Genomic DNA, 21,848 nt, shown 5'->3' on the forward strand with positions numbered 1-21,848 from the left:
TTCAAATAGAGAGCTTAACAAATTTTGTCTATTTTTCATGCGTTTTGTATGTAATTAAGGATTATTTTTTCAAGGTTGCGTTTGTCTATTATAGACTTATTCTATATCTTTCTCTTCGAAATTAAATCCTCTACAAGCTCTCTAGGAAAATATTTCGTGTTTATTGTACATTTAACTTAGTAAATCTGCTTCAAACCCTAAAGAAACTTGTTTTTCGGGACCAAGTTTAGAGTATTTCGTCACATATCTTTAAAATTACTGTAGCTAACGGTCTAGAAAATGTTTTATTCAATTTCTCAGTTCATTTTACATAAATTACGCTGAATTTAATATCTTAATTAACAGCCAACAAATACCCGTAGGGCAGGGGAAGTGAATTTCAGATGAAATCTTTAACCTTGAATAACTTGGTAACCAAACATTTTCGGACCTATGTTAATTGGAACTTTTTTCTTCTTTTGATCTGAGGAATCACCCACTGGCTCATGGACACCTTTTTTCAGAACACTCTGTATATGCTAAATTTCAAGGAAATCTGTCCAGTAGTTGAGACGTGATGATGCGTCATTCGTGAATTTCCTATCCCGTACGTGTATAAGCCAATTCTTTCCTTCATTATAATATTATATAGTTGACCGAGCGAAGTGAGGTCTAAGATTCAAGTCGACGGTTTGGCATTTCATGTTTAAATGTTTATATGTTGCGCATTTACAGCGAAACGCGGTAATAGATTTTCATGAAATTTGACAGGTATGTTCCTTTTTTAATTGCGCGTCGAAGTATATACAAGGTTTTTGGAAATGTTGCATTTCAAGGATAATATAAAAAAAGAAAGGAGCCTCCTTCATACGCCAATATTAGAGTAAAAATTAGACTACAAAATTATTCATCATAAATCAGCTGACAAGTGATTACACAGATGTATGGAGAAGCCAGTCTATTGCTGTATCTTCATAAGGTCTATAGTTTCAATCAGGTACTTGTGGATGAGAATAATGCGTGAGGTCTACTGTTCACAGAACAACTAGTTAACTTAAAATATATGAAGTAATCACACCAGTGCAATGATACTATTATAATTAGTGCTTGCATTTCTGGCTCATTGATGTAACAGTAGTCATAAACATTATGACATAAGTAGTGGCACAGATCTATGTTTAGTTAGTCATAGTTATAGTCTTACTTCAATTGTTATTACATCACTTGACTCGAATGTCATAACAAATTTGGGAGCTTGCTAAATAAACAAAACGTTCACCAATTATTATTCATTCCATATTCTCTGATTATTACATTCCATAATCTCTGATTACATCATGATAATTCAAATTCAAATTGTTTTATTCATAAAATATTACATATTCACAAAATATAAAATTGTTATAAATTACATGAATAAATTCTCCCTGCCTGGAAGATTTGTCCGTGTGCAGAGAGGAGTCGCAAATTATCAGACAGAGGGCAAACACTAGCAATAATAAAATAAATTACAAACTATGAATAATAAATAAATTTGAAAGAATAATAAGAGAGTTTATTTTAATAATAAATTTTAAAACTAAAGATAGAAAAAAACAATAAATAATAAAATAAAAGTGTCAGCTCGACGGCGGTTAAAGGGCTGAGTTGGGAGTAATATAGCTTTATTAGCGTGGTACTGGGTGTAATATTTGAATGTTATTCTGTGTTCAGAACTAGAAATATCCATCTATATGGAGAATGTAGAAGAGCCTCCGCAGCATCTGAACCGATGCAGAGCAGCCACCCGGTCACTCTCCGCTTGTAGACGGCAACGCAATTCGAGAGGTATGACTCTACTAAGAGTCATAATTTGTATTCTCAATGTATTATTTTGTTAATTTTAAAGGGTACTATAATTCTATAAATAAATATAGGTAGCCCCGAATTTATAGATTTTATGAAGACTCTTCTAAGATTTATTAAAAACTATCGGCCCTCATTATATACAACATCAATGCTCCCCATCCATCCAATGTGTTATATATTTTGTTTACTGTGTGACTTTGTCAATTACCAATGTTGGTTTATGATAATTAAATTTATTTATTTATTTATTAATGTTGACAGTCTAAGGGGAATATTATTATCTATACTATAATAAAAGTTTCATTATCAATTTATCTAAATTTGAAATTCTTTGTTTTATTCTGATTCATAGTTTCAGATTGAAGATTTGGTGTTGAAATTGAAGTGAACATGACCTACATAATATTTGGACGATTTGTGACAAAATCAGGAAATTGAAGAAGTTTTGGGCAATAGCCTGTTTTTTCTTTTCCGACTATTGTATTGTCGCTCTATCTAATAAATAAATAAATAAATAATAAAGGAAAGAATTGGCTAGGGGATAGGAAATTCATGAATGACGCATCATCACGTCTCAACTACCCAACTGATTAACTTGAAATTTTGCTTATAGATTCTTAATTTACCGAGAGTGGTTGTAAGCCTGTTTTAAATTCTTCAAGATTTCAGTTAGTCAAGTTTTCAGGTTGTCAAGTTATAAAATAGACCCTTGCGGAGCACGGGTTTCCTGCTGGTCTATAATTTATAATAAGGGAAAAATAGGAAAATATACGTAAGGGATAGGAAATTCACAAATAACGCATCATCACGTCTCAACTACTCAACTGATTAACTTGAAATTTTGCTTGTAGACTCTTAATTTACTGAGGGTGGTTATAGGCCTACTTTAAATTCTTCACGATTTCAGGTAGTCATGTTTTCAGTTTGTCAAGTTATAAAATACACCCTTGCGGAGTACTTGTTCCCTGCTAGTCTATGATTTATAATAAAGGAAAGAATTGGCTTGTACACGTACGGGATAGGAAATTCACGAATGACACATCATCACGTCTGAACTACTGGACTGATTAAATTGAAATTTCGCTTGTACATTCTTAAGCCGTGTCCAGACTGAACACATGTTTGTTGAAACAGTTTGGGCAAATTTTATTAAGTTTGACAAACAATGTTTGCCCGTGGCCAGTGTGGACGCGTCACCAAACAAAATATTTGTAAGTGGGGAGAACACGTTTTATGTTTTACAGCTGTCAGCACTGAAAATGATTGGAAAAACAGTAATTTTTGTTTGACAAACAATGTTTGTCCAAACTTTTTAAAATGTTTGTCCCTGAGCTCGTCAACAAACATGTTTGCCGAACATGTATGTCGAAAATTTGCTCAGTGTGGACACGGTTTTAATTTACCGAGGGTGGTTATGGGCCTATTTTAAATACTTCAAGATTTCAGTAGGTCAAGTTTTCAGATTGACAAGTTTTGAATTAGTCGCTTGCAGAGCATGGGCTACCTGCTAGTAAAGAATAATTAGTGAAATAATAATAATAATTAATGTAATAATAATAATAATTAATTAATAGTAATAATAATTAATGAATCAAAGTATGACTACATTTTTACAATGTTGAATGTTGGCCTATGAAAAAATCGTATTCAGTGATAGTCTATATATATATATATATATATATATAAAAGCGAAATGGCACTCACTCACTGACTGATTGACTGACTGACTCACTCACTCACTCACTCACTCACTCACTCACTCACTCACTCACTCACTCGCAGAACTAAAAATCTACCGGACCAAAAACGTTCAAATTTGGTAGGTATGTTCAGTTGGCCCTTTAGAGGCGCACTAAGAAATCTTTTGGCAATATTTTGACTCTAAGGGTTGTTTTTAAGGGTTTAAAGTTCGTCTTTTAGCATGTATATTCTTCTTCTCCCAATACCTTAATTATAATTGAAATTCCCATATCATATGTTACTGTAGAACTATAATCTAGATAGAGTACCTCTTTGAAACAGTTGTTAACTGGCAACTAAATTAATAATTTTGTCAGGTTGGCATTAAGTTGAGTTGACTTTGTTAGGTTGGCACCAAGTTGAAGATTTAAATGCATTTATCGCGGAAAAATTGATTGGGCACTGCTACTTCAATCCTGGGAATATTATATTACTAGCCTACAGGCTCGCTTCGCTCGCCATATCCGTTTAGCCAGACGTTTAGTCTGGTTCCCCGACTGGATTGTCCATAACATATGATAAAAATGAAAAATGCAGGCGAGCGAAGCGAGCCTGCCGATCTCATTCTTGGACGATCCAGTCGGGGGTCCAGGGGGCGGAGCCCCCTTGCTAGACGGATATGGCGAGCGAAGCGAGCCTGACGGCTAGTATACTATATAGTTCAGTTCGTTGTATCATTAATTGAGATCTAAGATTCACTGCACGCGCAGTACGATAATACACAGTCAGAATATAGGTATAGTCATAGTATGATATGGTATCATAGTCGGAATAATGTCAACTTTGTTTGATGAATATTTGGGTCGCGTATAGAAGTGCAAACGACCTCATTGCTATGTTACGACTACAGAATTTGACCTTGGAAATATTATATTTTGATACTGTACTGATTTAGGAATTTATCATTCATGAATTCCGGGTTGAGAAATATTCTATTTGATACTATTTATAAATTGATGATTCTATTTTATAATAGTATCTCAATTCAATTCAATTCGTTTATTTCCACTTGGCATACAATACATGTACATATTTATATTTGATATTCAACAAAATAAGAATCAAATTTTTACAAAAACAGTAGAAAGAACATATTGATTGAGTGGAATTCCCCCAGTAAGACTGTGCGTCTGAGATTGGGGGACAGTTCCAGCAAGCAGTATTATTCAATAAGTAGTTATAATTATGGTATTATATTTACTATAAATTACAATATGTGTAATTAAAATTACACAACTAAGATTCAGATAACAGTAAGTGAATTATAAGTGATAACATAATATAGTGTTGGGTGTAGCTTGATATCTAGAGTGGGAGAGCAAGTGGGCCCAAAAACTGGAGGTAATTTATTGTTTTATAAGCCTCTATTATGTTTTGAAACTCTAAATACTTGAACGTGAGGTATGAGTGTATAAATGAATTTAGCATTTCGAAATATTAATGTATAAAGTTATTCCCCAATGCATTTACTCTTCCTAGGTGTAAGGTGATATCCATCTGATAGGAAAAAGGAATCTGTCAATCAAATAGAATCTATATCATTGAAAGAAAACCTTTTCCTGTTACAAACTCTTCGTAAATCTCATAAATTTTTAAAATAGCTCTCAAATATTCTCATCAATTTCAGTAGTATATTAACTGGTTTACAAGGCAAAATTCATCAAGCAGTGTAATAATTAATCGAGGTTAATAGCCTGTACCAAGGTTCATATCGAATATAATATAGAGATTCTATTTGATATGACATTCTTGAAATATAAAAAACTTCTTATAGAACTTCACATAAACTATTTTATAAATTTCAGTAGTAAGTCGTCATGTCGACCGGTTCACAAGGCAAAATTAATCAATTAGAGTAATTAAACGAGATTAATAATCTGTATCAAGGTTTATATTGTTTGATTGAGATTCTATTTTTTTTTTTCAATTCAATTTATTTATCCTTTTTACAACATAGTTATTGTACAAAGTAGTTATGAAATAAATAACTTAAAACTAAAACAAAATAACTTAAAATAGCAGGTTAACAAAAACACGGAAGGTCCCTGCAAAGGCAAAGCCTGTGCGCAGGGGCCGAGTGTTACAAAAACTACAGAACCAAAGTGAAAGCATAAAACAAAAATATAAATTATAAGTATGAAATTTGTATAATAAAAAATCTCGAGAATACAGACAATTAACAAGAAATAATGAGCTTATTTAAGAGAAAAAAAGAGTTGAAAGGTGAACAGTTACAAGAAATCGAACAAATCAGTAGAGTTATGCGATGTGATCCATTGACTTATTTCGTTAGAAAGATTTCTGGTCAAATTGTTAGAGATAAAATGATCAGGTATTACGTTAACAAGTTTATGGACAATGTAATTGAACTGCCTTCTACAAATGGATAAAACTGTATGATGAGATTCGAAAGTGATGGATGAGGGACGAAGATTGTACGGTGATAAACGGAGATTGAAAATATTACTATGCTTATTCATGTAGATTATCAAGTTTTTCGTGTGAAGCTGCCTGACAGTCAGCACATTCAGTTCCCTGAAAAGATTGTCACCAGGGAAACGTCTGGGCTTTCCAAGAATTGCCTTTAATAAGGTCTTCTGAATAACAATTATCTTATTCAAGTGATTCATGTAGGCAGCGCCCCTAACGATAATCCCATATTGAAGAAAAGACTGGATGTAAGCACAATAAACCAATCTAGAAACGGCTATGTTACTCAATTTACTGATAGTGTAGAATTTGTTGATCCAGTGTTTAAGCTTATTACAAATGACATTGATGTGGACATCCCACCGAAGATGTTGATCAACAGTGACACCCAGATACTTGAAGAATTTTTCTCTACCTAATTTTGGACAACTACAATCTGATAAATCTGAAAGGTTACAATCAGGACTATGAATATGAATATGAGTGAGATCAAGCGGCAAACCAACAACATTCGGTGAAAAGGCTAAAAATACACTTTTCTTTGCGTTGAGGGTAAGAATATGCTCATCTAACCAGGCTTTAACAGTTCTCAATCCAGATTCAGCCCTATCTTTAACCTCTTCCCATGAATTACCAGTAAATATTAAGGCGGTGTCATCTGCAAAAGCAAGTGTCACACAGTTCTCAATATCAAGTTTGATTAAATCATTAATGTAAATGAGAAAAAGGATAGGAGATAGCACCGTGCCCTGTGGGAGACCAAAATCACTCAAAAGTCTAGAACTAGTTTTATTTTCTAAGGTAAGCTTTTGATGTCTATCACTCAGGTAACTGGTGAATAATCTGAGGGGTACACCACGAATTCCTAATTTCTCCATCTTGTTCAGTAATTTTGAATGAGGAATGGTGTCAAAGGCCTTAGCTAAATCCAGGAAAATGGCTATTGTTTTCTTATTATTAGTGAAGTTATTGGCAATTGTTTGAGTTAAGAGAGTTATAGAATCAATTGTATTTTTGTTAGTCTGAAAGCCATACTGCTGTTTATGAATGACCTCGTGTTTGACTAAGTAACCAATTAATCTAGACTTGATTACTTTTTCCATTATTTTTGAGAAACCACTTAACAGGCTGATTGGGCGGTAATTGGTTGGGTCCTTAGGATCCCCCATCTTATGAAGCGGTATAATATTAGCTAACTTTAAACTAACAGGGAAGTGCCCTTCTAAAAAACAACGGTTTATTATTACTGTTAATGGTTTAAGAATGTGTGGAAGTATAATTTTCAATGTTCTATTGCTTATTTTGTCAATTCCCGGAGCAGAGTTATTGTTGAGAGAGTTAATAATAGCTCGAGAGTTTGAGAGCTTGAGAGAGTTAATACATATTTGATATGTCATTCTTGAAATTAAAAAAAAAACTTCCCATGGATCTTCACATAGATTTTCACATCAATTTCAGTAGTATGTCAACTAGTTCATAAGGCCAAATTAATCAATTCGAGTGATTAAACGAGGTTCATAATCTACCAAGGTTTATACTGTTCGATTGAGATTCTATTTGATATAACATTTTCAAAATATTAAAAAAAACTTCCCATGGATCTTCACATAAATTATTATTTTATCAATTTCAGTAGTATTTCAACTGCTTCACAAGGCATAATTCATCAATCACTATAGTGAGGTCCACGTTATAATGACAGTGTTTGATTAGCAATGGTATTGCTACCCTTGTCTATCAATCAACAAAGCAGATAGCACTATCTCTTTCTCTCTTTGCTCTGTTGCCAGATCGTCTTTTAACAATGTAGAATTAACAATTAATTAACAAAATATTTCATTTTAATTAAGAAATTATTGAAAAATATAATTTTTTGCTTAATAAAATATAATTGATTATTTTAAACGAGAATGAACCGTCAATATTACATCAATAAGCCTGTATCAGCTACCGTCTATAGAAGACATTGACAAGACAGAGAGGATCGGCATCGTTTTTCTCCTATCTTTCTCCACTGCCATTATAACGTGGACCTCACTATAGTATTTAAACGAGGTTAATAGCCTATACCAAGTCAGGGTCCTTCTAAACTTATACGTTATCATCTTACAATGTCAAAATATATCATACGACATTATCGACAATGTCAGAAAGTCTTTATCTTGCAAGGTAAAATGTTCTGCTATCTTTACAGATACGTCATTCAAACATGATAATAGATTGAGATGTGACCCTCTCATCAATCATTGTTCATTTTCTAGCGATATAAACGACAATTAGTGGGATAAATTTTTAAGAGATGTAGATAATACGTTTCATGGGAGGCTGCAGTGTAGTTAAATATTGGTGACCTTGAGTTCATCCAAATTTGATAACCGGAACAGCTGTTTAGTGTTGTACCAGTAGCTTCGTTGTACCACAGATCCTCCCACTCACTCTTTCTCTCTCTCACCCACTCACTCTCTCTCTCTTTCCCTCTATCATCAACTTCTCTATAGTGAGAAGTTTGCTTCACACTCATGCTCTCTCTCTCTATCTCAATCCCTCTGTCTCTTGAATGAAAAAGACTAAGAAATTGTCAAAAAACCACTGATTTATTGATAATTAGAAAGACCGGTTTCGGTTATTACACTTCTGATGGAGTTTATCAGAGATTGACAATGGTGTAATAACCGAAACCGGTCTTTCTAATTATCAATAAATCAGTGGTTTTTTGACAATTTCTTAGTCTTTTTCATTCAATATGAATAATTACCACAATATCAACTTCTCAACTACCCTCTGTCTTTCTCCATCTACTCTATCATGATATTTCCTAACAATATTCACCTAACTACTCAATTTGAATCTATTCGAGTTCTCAAGAGTTCAGTTCTGAGTTTATAGTTTAACAGTTCTTAATAATTATTAAGTTCTGGTTTTAGACATTATTATTTACTTCAGCGAATTCCCCGTAAAAGTATAAACAGGACGATATAACCTATTAGTTATTAGAAGTGTTTTTTCATGAATACATTTATTAAATTTCTACATTGATAGATACAATATAATTCTCAACTATGAATGATTGGGGAAGGAACAACAGGCTTAAAGCCCAAAACTGTTCCTTCCCCAAATTTATATATTAATTTATTAGAGAATTATCTATGGGAATTCCGCCTATTCATGAATTTTAGATTCAACACAGTATAAAACTATTTATTTATGTATTTACGATGCAAATAACACTAATGTAATAACATTGGTAGATAAATAATAACGTAGTCCTTGTGCTATTTTTCTTCCAAATTTATAGATGACAAAGTCCAAGATTAGGTTAGAATATCACGTCTACAATTTTTTTTAAAATTCTAGTCCAAAATAAACATGAAAACTATAAATTTTGAATTTAGATGGCTTGAATTGATAAATTGATTATAGAAATATTCCACTCAATTACCACTTGTAACGAATAATCCTATACTATTAAACGAGCAATTTCTGTTTATATGTTTAGATGTTTGTATTTCACCGGATCTCGAAAACGGCTCTAACGATTCTCACGAAATTCAGAACATGGTAGGTTTATAATATAAAAATTCGATTGCACTAGGTATCATCCCTGGGAAAACTCGCTGAAGGACATAAAAAGGATATATTATTATTCATCCTTGGAAAAACAGCTGATAATAATTATTTCGTCGTCTGGTGATGATGGAAGAGAGTGAGCGAGTTCATGTGTTATGACTCAGCTGTTGAACTTTTGTAATCATTCAATCAGTTACTTAGTGCCGGTTGCAAAAACGCCGGGTTATTTTCAATTCTGATTAATTCCAGTAGATCCATCTTTTTGGAATGATCTTCTCTGATTTGGTTCACGTGGAATGAATCAGGATTAAAATTTAACCGGCTTTTGTGCAACCGGGTCTTTGTGAGGGAAATTTTTGCATTTCTCTGGGAATTAATCTCAATCTACTGTGATTGGAAAGAATATTTCCGTATGAATTATGAATGTTGTTATAATTTCTTCTTTCGTAATACATTTTTTATGCTTTTATACTCCAGAGCGAAGCTCGGTCCCCGATATTATGAAGTTATTTAAGAAAATTTGGAACCATTGAAGAAACACAAACTTTTAAACACTAAAGCTCAGCTCATATATATTTATTGTATATGAATATAGTGGAAATCAAGGAGAAAGAGAACATAGAGTAAAGGAGGAACAAGCTAGGGAAAGGAAGGAAAATATGTTTGAAAGTACTAATGTTTATTCAAGTTTTTCAACACTTTTTCAATAGAGAAAAATGAATGAGAAATTGATGTGACCGAAGAAAAGGAAAAGGAAGAAGAGGAGAGAGTATATCAGTCGAAAAGAGAAAGCGAAAGAGAGGAGAATAGATAAACAGGAGGAGGAGAATTATAATGGAAGGACTAAGGACATAAAATAAAAAATACAAATGAATCTTCCTCCTCTTCTTCTTCTTCTTCTTCCTCTTCTTCTTTTTCTTCTTCCACTTCTTCTTCTTTTTTTTCTTCTTCTTCTTCTTCTTCTTCTTCTTCTGGTGCCTATCAGTTACCGAATGTTGGCAATCATTCTGGCAAAATTATTACTTTGTTGACAGCCGCTCTAAAAAGCTCCGGGGTGGACACTGCAAACCATGTTCTCAAATTCTTCAACCCGGAAATTCGTCTCCTACCAACACCTCTCCTGCTAAGAACTCTACCCTGTAGTACACATTTTAACAACTGATATTTAGTTCCATTTCTCATAATATGCCCCAGATACTCCAATTTGAGGAGTATCATACAAATGAATACTGTAACTCAACAAATTTAATATATCCTCAATCTGAAATACAATAATTCCCCTCTTTTGGAATGAATCTCATCTAATCTATAAGTTTTCTCTCTCTCTCTCTCTCTCTCTCTCTCTATTCCAAATTGCTTTTTTTCATACCATTGTACAGTTCAATAATTATTTTCTCAGTTTATGTAACGTAAATTCATCTAAAACTTTGCTGTATTGTAAGCTATTGTATAAGTGTATAAGCCAGTATTATATTGTAATCTACATAAATAAAGTACTCAATCAATCAATCAATCTCTCTATCTCTCTCTCTCTCTGACTCCATCTGCTCTTCAACATCATTATCCTCTCCCATGTTGCTGAACAAACAATCCAATAAGGTACTGATTTCTACCGTCTTAAAAATATTATTATCTCTATCACTTGCTCTCGCCTGGTAATCACTGACACCCTTCAGATACCCTCACAGATTCTACTCTTTATTCATCTTTCAGTCTCAGTTTTTTCTTCTCTTCAGACAATCATAGCCTCTCACTCACTCACTAACACTTCTCCTCTACCCTTCTCACTCTCTCTTGCTCCTTCACACTCTCACACTTCTCTACCATTCTCTCTTTCTCTTGCCCCTTGACTCTCTCACGCTCTCTCCAAAAATCTCTCACTCCATCTCCGTCTCTTGCTCCTTCATACTCTCACACTTCTTCACCATTCTCTCTTTCTCTTGCTCCTTGACTCTCTCACACTTGAATCTCTCACTGCATCACCATCTCTTACTCCTTCATACTCTCACACTTCTCTACCATTCTCTCTTTCTCTTGCTCCTTTACACACACTCTCTCCCACCAACGTTCTCTCTCTCTCCTACTCAACCTTCATCACCAGTATCTCCGTATTAAGACCAGCTTCAATGCCTCTATTGTCATATCATATTTTCCCACGCATTTTTCAAATAGCGCGATCAATTCCTTTGGAGGATTCTCTCATCTGCAGACGTCAACATCTTTTCTCATCATCATCTTCATCCGGATTCCCTCTCATTCTTTCTTTCTCTCTCTCTCTCTCTCTCTCACGCAATCTCTCTCTCTCTCTTTTGGTAGAGAGTTAGTGGGGAGGATATTTTTAATATTCTTTCCGAAGAATGGACATTGATATGTCCAAAGCTCCGCCAATTTATGTAGATGCATAACAATATGATTATTATCTATAGTTATTATATTACAAATTGCTTTTTCATATCATATACAGTTCAATAATTATTTTCCTAGTCTATATTATGTAAATTCATCTATAATTTTGCTGTATTGTAAGCTATTGTATATAAGTGTATAAGCCAGTATATATTGTAATCTACATAAATAAAGTACTCAATCAATCAATCAATCTCTCTCACTCTCTTATCTTGCTACTCCTTCTTCTCAGCTTCTCACATATCTCCAACAAGCTCTCACTCTTTCTCTGTCTTCCAAATTAGATTCTGATTGGATTCTTCAGATCAGACTCTATCTCTTCTTCTCTCTTTCAATTTTTAATTAAATTCAAAAATTAATTTATTTCGCACAACATAATACATTATTAAGAAACATTGTAACCAGCCAAAATTACAAAAAATAAAATACTAATGAAAATCCACTTTTAAATACAACATATTTCAGCATTTTTTGTTTTGCTTGCGAAGACAAAAACATATAAGCGAAATAAAAACTAATCTCTTAAGATTCTATCTATCTCCATCTCTTCCATTGATATAGTGAGGTCCACGTTATACTACAGTGGAGAAAGATAGGAAATTAGCGTTGCCGAATCTCCGCCTTGCAACTGCCTCCTATGAAGGATAGCTGATACAGTATATCTGATATATAACTGTTCTTTCTTGTTTAAAATGATGAATCATATATTTTATTCGTCAAGAAAACATATTTTTAATCCATGAATAATACATTTTCATAATTGAGATTAAATATTTTGTAAATTAATTATATTTCTACATTGTCAAAAGAAGATTTGGCACAACTTTGTGGATATGGAAACGGATAGTGCTTTGTCGACTGATAGACAAGGATAGCAACCCTAATGTTAATTACATACTGTCATTATAACGTGGACCTCACTACAATCTTAGATTTGCTCTCTCCGTCATTATCACTGCAGTGACCCACTCTGTAGAGTAGAATTCACTCAAATCAAAACCGACAGTAATCATCACGAATAAAATGAATTGATCCATTTGAGTTTATCAGAGATTGATAATGGTGTAACAACCGAAACCGGTCTTTCTAACTATCAATAAATCTCTGGTTTTTGACAATTTCTTAGTCTTTTCCATTTAATATGAATAATTACCACAATATCAACTTCTGAACTGCACAAAAAGTGAAATAGTTCATTTTATGCTCATGTTTGAATACTCTCATAAGAACCATTGGTACACATTTACTCGGTTAAGTGTAAACTCTCCGATAAGAAGAAATTGTTCTCTATTTTTGTTTAGCAGAACAGAAATTCATTGGAAAGCAAGGGCACTTTAGTGGGTGGGTGAGTGTTATTGGGAGGTACAGGGGGGGAGGTAGCGTCCCCTCTTTCATCAACTCAATTAGAGACCCCACATTCCTTTCATAAATGGATTCAAGTTGTCATCTATTTTTAGACTCAAAGTAGGAGGGAGTGTGGTTCAAAGCACGTTGACTTTCGATTTCCTGTTTATTAAATTTAATCTTAGTTTAGTTGAGGGAAATCTCAGTTCAAATTGGGGAAATCTTAGTTTAAATTGGGGAAATCTTAGCTAAATCTCTTTGAGATTAACTGAGTTGGTTAAATCTTAGCTAATCTCAGATCTATTTGGGGAAATCTTAGCTAAATCTCTTTGAGATTAACTGAGTTGGCTAAATCTTAGCTAATCTCAGATCAATTTGGGGAAATCTTAGCTAAATCTCTTTGAGATTAACTGAGTTGGCTAAATCTTAGCTAATCTCAGATCAATTTGGGGAAATCTTAGCTAAATCTCTTTGAGATTAACTGAGTTGGTTAAATCTTAGCTAATCTCAGATCAATTTGGGGAAATCTTAGCTAAATCTCTTTGAGATTAACTGAGTTGGCTAAATCTTAGCTAATCTCAGATCAATTTGGGGAAACCTTAGCTAAATCTCTTTGAGATTAACTGAGTTAGCTGAATCTTAGCTAATCTCAGATCAATTTGGGGAAACCTTAGCTAAATCTCTTTGAGATTAACTGAGTTGGCTAAATCTTAGCTAATCTCAGATCAATTTGGGGAAATCTTAGCTAAAATCTCTTTGAGATTAACTGAGTTGGCTAAATCTTAGCTAATCTCAGATCAATTTGGGGAAATCTTAGCTAAATCTCTTTGAGATTAACTGAGTTAGCTGAATCTTAGCTAATCTCAGATCAATTTGGGGAAATCTTAGCTAAATTTAGTTTGGGGTATCTTGGTTTAGTTGAGTCAAGTTCAGGAAAATCTTAGTCTAGTCAAGTGTAAGTTTAGTTTAGTTCATGGTAATCCTAGTTTAGCTTAATTTTAGGGAAATTTTAGTTCAGTTTGGGAAATCTTGGTTCAGTCAATTTCATTTTAGGAAAATCTTAGTTTAGTCAAGTCTAGTTTGGGGAAATCTTAGGGTTTCTTTTCCAATACGTATTTATGACTCTTTTTGGTCTCTAGATTCAATTCAAACTGGCAGGATTCCTTCTAAATAGCATCAACACCTCTCATTCAACTCATACAAAAATTCATAATAAATGAAAATACAGCTAAATAATCAATTAATTATGGTACGTGTTCACATAGTACGAAATTAGTTATTTGTGCAACTAGTGCGCAAAGTGTCAGTTTGCTGCACCGAAAGAAACGTTTACGCCCGAGCCGTAGGCGAGGGCGGAATGGTTTCTTGAGTGCAGCAGAGGAACTTTGCGCACGTATTTCACATTAAGTTTTTCCTACAGTTACCATTGAATATGAAAAGTGGGTAATTATGGGTAAAATTGCCTGAAATCCATCAAATGTTTTTCTGTGTAATTTTATTATTGATAAAAATCTTAATCCTAAAATCCTAAAGTCCTCGTTGTCCTTGGTTATAATATATAATGAATAATAATTAGCGCGTTGTGCTTGGTTGCACCTCTGCTCACTATAGCAGCCCAGTCACTGTTACCAACTCCATTTTGATTTTGCTGCACTGTTGCTCCATATAACCTACTAAGTATTTTGCGTTGCCATGTTGCAAATCTGGAGTGCAGAAAAATTTTTCCCGCACTAGAGCGGAAAAGTGATTCTTTGCGTTCTGTAATCAGTGCAGCAATGGCCACTTTTCAACGTAACTGTAGGAAAAAGAAATTTTTGTATGATAATGGAAAATAGATTTGATTCGAGCAACAGTAAGTTACAATGATTTCATAATGTTTGGAATCTACATGGATCGGCGGAGTTTGAGAAGATAATAATAATTGTAAATTCTTGGAAAGCTCGAGGCGAAATGAAATAATGATCATACAAGAAAACAACAGAATAATATTCATTCATACATTCATTCATTTTTGGTACAGTCACTACCCACAAAATGATAAAAAGAGATTAACAGACACTGCACAAATCTATTCTGCTACCGAGTTTTGATTGGAAAAAATGTTCAAATTCGAAATTCTGTTTTTAATTTCAATGTTTTTCACATTTCAATACTGAACCGAATCAAATTGACATATAAAGAGCATGGTAGGCTATATGAAAGTATGATAAAAATAAAACAAAATAAAATACAGTTTTTTTAAAAAATAAAGGGTGCTATAAGATTTTATTTTGTTCTATTAATTAAAGAGTAGCCCATGTCAATGGAGTGTTTTTATGAAAGTATGATTATTCAGAAAATTCTGAATTATATTCTCGATTTATTCTTGTCATGTCCTTTGTGGATCACAATTGAGAAATAGAAGGAGTTTTTACAATAATTATTGAATTATTATCCCTTATTTATTTATTTCTAGAATATTATTATTCAATATTTATGGAACAAAAATGAGAAATACAAAAAGCTTTTGGCAATTTATTGAATTATTATTCCTTATCTATTCATTTCTGAGAATGTATTCTTTTTCTCCATCCAATAAATAAATGAAAATCCAATAAGAAGATCAAAATTTGCACGTGAGTCAATGACAATTACAATCAATAAACAGTATTAAATCCTATTCAAGACAAAATCAATGGACCAAAATATTAATTAGAATATTCACAGAATATATTGATGAAAAACATGAAGATGGAAATTTGAATTGTGTAGGACAAATTTAAAATCAAATTAAGATTAAATGAGATGAAGAGATCAAAGATGATAAGATAATTAAAAAACTTCAGAATAAATTGATAAAAAAGCATCAAGATAGACTGATGTAATTAACAAATTTGAATTGTGTAGTCAAATTTAATATCAAATTAAAATTAAATGAGATAAAGCGATCAAAGATAATTAAAAGATTCACAGAATAAATTGATAAAAAAGCATCAAGATAGACCGATGTAAACCAACAAATTTGAATTGTGTAGGACAAATTTAACATCAAATTAAAATTTAATGAGATGAAGAGATCAACAATGATAAAAAAATTCACCCAATGAATTGATAAGAGAGCATCAAGATAGACCGATGTAAACCAACAAATTTGAATTGTGTAGGACAAATTTAAAATCAAATTAAGATTAAATGAGATGAAGATATCAAAGACGATAAGATAATTAAAAAATCACAGAATAAATTGATAAAAAAGCATCAAGATAGACCGATGTAAACCAACAAATTTGAATTGTGTAGGACAAATTTAACATCAAATTAAATTTGAATGAGATGAAGAGATCAAAGATAATTAAAAGATTCACAAAATAAATTGATAAAAAAGTATCAAGATAGAACGATGTAAACCAATAAATTTGAATTGTGTAGTCAAATTTAATATCAAATTAAAATTAAATGAAATGAAGATATCAACGATGATAAAAAAATTCACCCAATAAATTGATAAAAGAGCATCAAGATAGACCGATGTAAACCAACAAATTTGAATTGTGTAGGACAAATTTAAAATCAAATTAAGATTAAATGAGATGAAGATATCAAAGATGATAAGATAATTAAAAAAATACAGAATAAATTTATAAATAGTATCAAGATAGACCGATGTAATCTAACAAATTTGAATTGTGTAGTCAAATTTAATATCAAATTAAAATTAAATGAGATGAAGAGATCAAAGATAATTAAAAGATTCACAGAATAAATTGATTAAAAAGCATCAAGATAGACCGATGTAAACCAACAAATTTGAATTGTGTAGGACAAATTTAACATCAAATTAAAATTAAATGAGATGAAGAGTTCAAAGATGATAAGATAATTAAAAAATCACAGAATAAATTGATAAAAAAGCATCAAGATAGACCGATGTAATCTAACAAATTTGAATTGTGTAGTCAAATTTAATATCAAATTAAAATTAAATGAGATGAAGAGATCAAAGATAATTAAAAGATTCACAGAATAAATTGATTAAAAAGCATCAAGATAGACCGATGTAAACCAACAAATTTGAATTGTGTAGGACAAATTTAACATCAAATTAAAATTAAATGAGATGAAGAGTTCAAAGATGATAAGATAATTAAAAAATCACAGAATAAATTGATAAAAATTCATCAAGATAGAACGATGTAATCTAACAAATTCAAAATGTGTAGTCAAATTTAATATCAAATTAAGATTAAATGAGATGAAGAGATCAAAGATGATGGAAGAGAAAATTGTGCATGATAACTCACCCTTATCTTGGATGACATCGACTGGCTATTCATTATCACTGTATCGCCAGTGTTGGTTTATTTACATTCTCAGGAGGGTTAAACTGTATTGCTGGGATTAATCATCACATAACACAGCACTAGTAAACAAAAACACACCAGGATTTCACGAGAAACCGATGAGATTCACTAGTTTTCTAACGGTATTTAGAACGATAAGAGAGACGAGATGAGTGAACGCAAATTGTGCCCTCATCGAGTCGAGTTGAGAGTTGAGACTGTGGCAAGGCAGGCTTCAGGCTTTGAGATTGTATTGGATGTTGCATGAACTGAAATAACACCAAGAGCAAGACAGAGCTAACAGTGCAGGCAGGTTCATTGCAGAGCATGGCGTTTTTGCCGGCAGGGGGCAGCACTCGACGGGAGTAATGATTCTGGTTCAGATGCCTACACAATTCTCCAATTCTGCATCTGTCTGCTATCTAGCGGCGAATTTGTGAACTTCCTCGTGAGTAGCTATGGAAAGTATCATAGCCTACTATAGATAGAAGGCCGGAACATGTTCAATATGGCAACGTGTGGTTCAGAATAAGATGTAGAGGACCGAGAAACGTGGAGAGCTGTAGTGGAGGCGGCCAAAGCCCATATTGGGCTGTAGTGCTGAAGAAGAAGAAGAAGAAGAAGAAGAAGAAGAAGAAGAAGAAGAAGAAGAAGAATTATAAATAGTAATAATTCAAAATCCCTCTGTGTGTAATTTTGTGCTCTACAATCTGAAACCAGCTATAAAGCTTCATCTCATATAATAGATTTCCAGGTACACCTGACAACAATGCTCCTTGTATTTTGTAAAACACCTAATTATTTAGCTTCAATCATTATCACCAATTCCGTTTTCATAATATTGAGATTTCGCACAATGTTATTAGATCATGTTCTATGAGAATCACCCGTTGGAAGTTGGATGCACTTAATTTGGTGGAGAGGCGCGCATGACACCTCAAGGATCAAAATTTCAAATACTCATAACTTTTGACACAACTATCGGATCTCATCGTAATACAGCTCATTCTTCTCAACTCGTCAAAGCGTTTCAAAATCATGCATCATAAGTCAAATTCGGTCGAATATTGGGAAATTAATACTTGAGTGTAATTTAACCAGTATTTCAATACACAAAAATGACTGATTTCTTTATTAAAAACTGCGTATTGTGAAATACTTCTTTATCTGATTCCACTATCCAGTAAAAATGTTGAAAAATATTTTCTCTTTGCACAACGTACCTTTATCAAAAATTTTTACCCACCACATGCTTCTACAGTACTGTTATTTTCAAGTAAGTGAATTCGTTTTTTGTATGCTAATAATATTGTGAAGCTCTATACTAATATAGGGGACCGAGTTTCGCTCTGGAGTACAGAAGCATTAGAAATTTATTACAAAAGAAGAAATTATAATTACATTCATATAGAAATTTTCTGTCTAATCACAGTGAATTGAGATTAATTCCCAGAGGAATGCAAAAATTTCCCTCACAAAGGCCCAGTTGCACAAAAGCCGGTTAAATTTTAATCCTGATTAACTCGAACCAAATAAGAGAAGACCATTTCAAAAAGATGGATCTACTGGAATTAATGAGGATTGAAAATAACCCGGCTTTTTTGCAACCGGCACTAAGTACCTGATTGAATGATTACAAAAGTGCAACAGCTAAGTCATAATATTGACACAGTCCCACACACATGAACTCGCTCACTCACTTCCATCACCAACAGACGACGAAATAATTATTATCAGATGTTTTCCCAAGGATGAATAATAATTATCCTTTTAATGTCCTCCAGCGAGTTTTCCCAGGGATGAGACCTAGTGGAATCGAATCTTTATAACTTTGTTGAAGTTCTGACACTGTGTGCTAGTAAATATTTGAAAAAAACACTTACTTTTCTTGGAGTATTGAGGAATGCATTTCACTCCTGAAGAGGAGCTTCATCAGCCTGACACCAGGGGCGCTTGCTCTTAAATGGGTTGGACTGTGTGGCCAAAATGTGGGTAAATATTACATTTGATTTGAAGTAAAGTTGACCATTCAATTAGTTGGATTTGTCATAGTGGAGGTGTTTGAAAATTTCGTAATGTTCTAGTGTGTTGAGCCTCTGGCTTTTTTGAATAATGTGTAGGATTTCGATATCTGTATGTATGTTCTTGTGATTGTGACCTGTGGCTATTAAATGTTATGCATATGTACATTCTGAATTTGAATTTACTGCTTTTATGTGCTCATTGTATCTTATTTTGAAGCTACGGCCGGTCTGTCCAATATAGAATTGTGGGCATGTATTACATTTTAGTTTATAAATTCCTGTCTTTACAAATTGTGAGCTGTCTATTTTTCGTGTTTTTAGTTGGGGTTTCAAGTTGTTGTTAGTTCTAAATGCTGTTTTGTAGCCTGATTTTTTGAATATGTTTGCTATGGATTGTGATTTTTGATTGAAATATGTTAGTGTGACATATTTGTTGGGATTTGGGTGTTTCTGTTTCTTGTTTTTCATTTTATGAAGTATTTTGTTTATTACATTGGATGAGTAGCCATTGTTTTGTGGATGTAGTTTTGTGGATCCAGATATTTTATAGTTCAAGATATTGTATAGTGTTCAATTCTGTCTGGTAATCTTCTTTTGTAAGTGGAATGCTTATCAGTCTATGGATCATGGAGTTAAAGGCAGAAAGTTTGTGTTGTGGTGGATGATTTGATGTTTCATGTATGAGTGTATCTTTCATTGTGGGCTTTCTGAAAATACTAAATCTTGGTTTGTTGTCCTGTTTTGATAAGGAGAGGTCCAGAAAGTTTAGGGAATTGTTGGTTTCATATTCTGCAGTGAAATATATGTTTTTGTGTATTTTGTTCAATTCTGAGAGGAGTTGATCACATTGTCTGGCATTTCCTTTGTAGAGTAGTATTATGTCATCAACATATCTTTTCCAATAAATGATTTTTTCTGCATGTTTATTTTTGAATATTTTTGTTTCTTCCATGTGTTGCAGGAAAATTTCAGCTAGTATAAAGGAGATTGGGCTTCCCATTGGAAGGCCCTCTTTTTGACTGAAGTATTTTTGATCATGAGTGGAGTAATTTTGTGATGTTATGATTTTTAATATTTCTATTAGCTCTCTGGTGTGTTCTGGTGGATTGTTCTTGTTGTTCAGGATTTTTTCAATAACCTAACCTAACCTAACCTAACCTAACCTAACCTAATAATAGCTATGGTTTCTTTTACTGGGATGTTGGTGTAGAGGTTCCTGATATCAAATGATGTGGAATTATATGGAATGTCAATGTCTTTAATTTTATTTACAAGGTCCCAGCTGTTTTTCAACCAGCCCCTGGTGTCAGGCTGATGATGCTCCTCTTCAGGAGTGAAATTCATTCCTTAAGACTCCAACAAAAGTAAGTGTTTTTTCAAATATTCACTAGTAACACAGTGTCAGAACCTCAACAAAGTTATTATATAGTGTTTCGTCATGAAAGCAACTTCTATTCGAATCTTTATATTATAAACCTACTATGTTCTGAATTTCGTGAGAATCGTTAGAGCCATTTTTGAGATCCGGTTAAATACAAACATCTAAACATATCAACATATAAACAGAAGTTGATCGTTTAATAGTATAGGATTATCATTTTATGGACCGATAGTGAGATTTACTCTGAACACTCCTTACAAATCACATTAAAAGGCTTCGCATTTGATAAATTCTGACAGTATGGTTTGGGTTTGTGTGATTTGATGAAATGGAAGTCTCAGTTTGGGTAGGATAACACGTACAGACCATACAATATCATAGATTGCGATAGGCCCCCTGTGATTTCAATACAGATTGCTTTTCAAACTTGGAGGCTTACCGACACAAAATGGCGGACTATTTGGATTGAAATGGGCACCTAAGCCTATCTGTGATTACTTTGAAATCTCAATTTATCCCTCAGAATTCATCAATACTACTATCTCTCGTTCTCTCTCCCTCTTTCTCTCTTTATATATCTGAATCTCCGTCTTTCTTTATAATGTTATCTCTTACTCATACTCTCCTTTTCTTATGTATAGTTTATCTCTCTCTTTGACTATGTATCTTACTCTTTCTCCTTCTCTATCCCTCACACCCTCTCTCTTTTTTTTCTCTTAAATATTCATATCATTTAAAACTTTTACAATATTTCCATCATTAAATAAATCCTTAGTTCAATTAATGAAATTAACGTTTTGGTAGAGAGTT

At 33.0% G+C, this 21,848-nt stretch overlaps 1 long non-coding RNA gene across 1 annotated transcript in view; it reads right to left on the reverse strand.

Annotated features, from left to right (window-relative positions):
• The window catches only part of LOC120353781, a 69,677-nt gene extending 51,747 nt beyond the window's left edge, over positions 1-17,930 (reverse strand). The window contains exon 1 of the long non-coding RNA XR_005572582.1: positions 17,595-17,930. This is a non-coding gene — a long non-coding RNA (uncharacterized LOC120353781). The remainder of the gene's footprint in view (positions 1-17,594) is intronic.
• Between the last annotated feature and the right edge of the window lie 3,918 nt (positions 17,931-21,848).

Source organism: Nilaparvata lugens, chromosome 12 (assembly GCF_014356525.2).
Source record: "Nilaparvata lugens isolate BPH chromosome 12, ASM1435652v1, whole genome shotgun sequence".
NCBI classification, from domain to species: domain Eukaryota; kingdom Metazoa; phylum Arthropoda; class Insecta; order Hemiptera; family Delphacidae; genus Nilaparvata; species Nilaparvata lugens.